Source organism: Diachasma alloeum, unplaced genomic scaffold (assembly GCF_001412515.2).
Source record: "Diachasma alloeum isolate Michigan unplaced genomic scaffold, Dall2.0 Dall_scaffold_00385, whole genome shotgun sequence".
Taxonomy (NCBI): domain Eukaryota; kingdom Metazoa; phylum Arthropoda; class Insecta; order Hymenoptera; family Braconidae; genus Diachasma; species Diachasma alloeum.
This window is the reverse complement of record NW_021680524.1, coordinates 58,575-61,169: the sequence shown is the minus strand read 5'-3', so window position 1 is coordinate 61,169 and position 2,595 is coordinate 58,575.

The window sequence follows — 2,595 nt, the reverse complement described above, 5'->3', positions numbered from 1 at the left end:
GACAATAAGTGACACAAATTTCATCCCTCAACACCAGTTAGGGAGGGAGGAGTGAATTTTTTAATGTGCGAAGAGATGGAAAAAAAAATTCAATTCAAAAATTCATTCCTCCCACCCTAACTGCGACTAAGGGATGAAATTTGTGCCAACGTGTTGAGCATTTAATACACAATGAGTGACACAAATTTCATCCCTCAGCACCAGTTAGGGAGGGAGGAGTGAATTTTTGAATGAGCGAAGAGATTGAAAAAAATTTTTTTTCAATTCAAAAATTCATTCCTCCGACCCTAACTACGACTAAGGGATGAAGTTTATGCCAACGTGTTGAGCATTTAATACGCAATGAGTGACACGAATTTCATCCCTCAGCACCAGTTAGGGAGGGAGGAGCGAATTTTTGAAAGAGCGAAGAGATTGAAAAAAATTTTTTTTCAATTCAAAAATTCATTCCTCCGACCCTAAGTGCGACTAAGGAATGAAATTTGTGCCAGCGTGTTGAGCATGTTATACTCAATACGTGATACAAATTTCATCCCTTAGCACCTGTTAGGGAGGGAGGAGTGAATTTTTGAAAGAGCGAAGAGATTGAAAAAAAATTTTTTTTTCAAATGAATTCTCCAAAGTGCGGAGATTGAAAAAAAATTTTTTTTTTCAATTCAAAAATTCATTCCTCCGACCCTAACTGCGACTAAGGGATGAAATTTGTGCCAACGTGTTGAGCATTTAATACTCAATAAGTGACACAAATTTTATCCCTTAGGGCCAGTTAGGGAGGGAGGAGTGAATTTTTTAAAGTGCGAAGAGATGGAAACAAATATTTTTTTTCCAATGAATTCTCCAAAGTGCGGAGATTAGAAAAAAAAATTTTTTTTCAAATCAAAAATTCATTCTTCCCACCCTAATTGCGACTAAGGGATGGAATTTGTGCCAACGTGTTGAGCATTTAATACTCAATACGTGACACAAATTTCATCCCTTAGCACCTGTTAGGGAGGGAGGAGTCAATTTTTGAAAGCGCGTGGTCGCCCTCCAGTGAACTCCGGTGACGAGTGGCGCGGGGAAAGCGCGTCTCGTTTGAAAATTCATCCCACCCCCCCTAATTGTAGCTAAGGAATGAAACTTGTGTCAGATATTGAGTATTAAATGCTCAATTCAATGACATGAGTTTCATCCCTTTGCGCCTTTTGGGGACGGAGAGGTTACTTTTTGAAAGCACGTGGTCGCTCTCCAGGGCATTTAATATTCAATAATTTCCTGTCAAATCGATTACCTGTAAAGAAAGAAAATAAATAAGCCTTTTGCAGAGATTATTGGTGTTTTTTTCAAATTTTATCCTCTTTCTTTTACCCACACCCTCTTTTGCTCATATACAAGGCGTCGTCAATTGTTTGATCTCTTTTTTTCCCCCTCCGCCGTTCATGACAACATCAACTGACGATCGTGTATTGTTTTTGAGGGAAGCCCAATTTCCATTCCGATCATTTTGCCTCGTGATTCCGTTCGTAGCTTTTATCGTGCCAATGGCGTTCACTGCTCGAGAATATCGCGATATGCATTTTGTGTATGGTGAGTGTGGTGGAGTTGCCAGACGAGCAGCGGAGAGGTACAGGGAGAGATACCCTGATCGTCGGGCACCCGATCATCGGGTGTTTCCTCTCCTTCATGAGCGGATGGCAGCAACTGGTTGTCTTCTTCCTTGCCGTGGCGAAGGACGTCCTATCGGACGTGCTCGAGATGACCTGGAACAGGCAGTCCTCAACGAAATCGAGGACGACCCCACGACAAGTGTAAGGAGGATTGCTGGACACCTTAATATGAATAGTACCAAGGTGTTCGGCATCATCAAGGAAGAAGGCTTCCACCCTTACCATATGTGCCCTACACAGGAGCTAATGCCGGGCGATCTTGAGGCACGCATCGAGTATTGTCGATTCATCCTCGAGGATCATCGACGCGATCCTCATTTTCTGTTCAATGTGTGTTGGACAGATGAGTCCTGTTTCACAAGGCAGGGAATTTTCAACATGCACAATTATCACCATTGGGCATTAGAGAATCCCCACCTTGCCAGGGCTCATTCTTTCCAGCACCAGTGGCAAAGGCTGAATGTGTGGGGTGCAATTTTGAATGATGAGGTGCACATTCGATTAGCTCCTGATCCACTCAATGTAAGTATCGATTATTTATCATGACAAAGATAATTAAAATTTTTTTCTTTCAATTGAAAGATCATCATTCCAGATTTTTTTTTTTCAGGGGGAGAACTATCTGATGTTTCTGGAGGAAACCTTACCGGAATTGCTCGAAGATGGCCCAGGAAACAGAGGTGTGTGGCTTCAGCAAGATGGTGCTCCTGCTCATCACACCAGAGCAGTCACCGGAATGCTGAACCAATGGTTTCCAGAGAGATGGATCGGGAGAGCTGGACCAGTTCGTTGGCCTCCTCGGTAAGTGACGAGTATCTCTAATCTTCCAATAATCGTGCGCTGTTTAAAATCAAATTACTATTTCTCCCACAGATCACCAGATTTCACGCCCCTAGATTTTTTTCTTTGGGGAACTCTCAAAGAAAAAATTTATGCGCAGGTAGTCAAC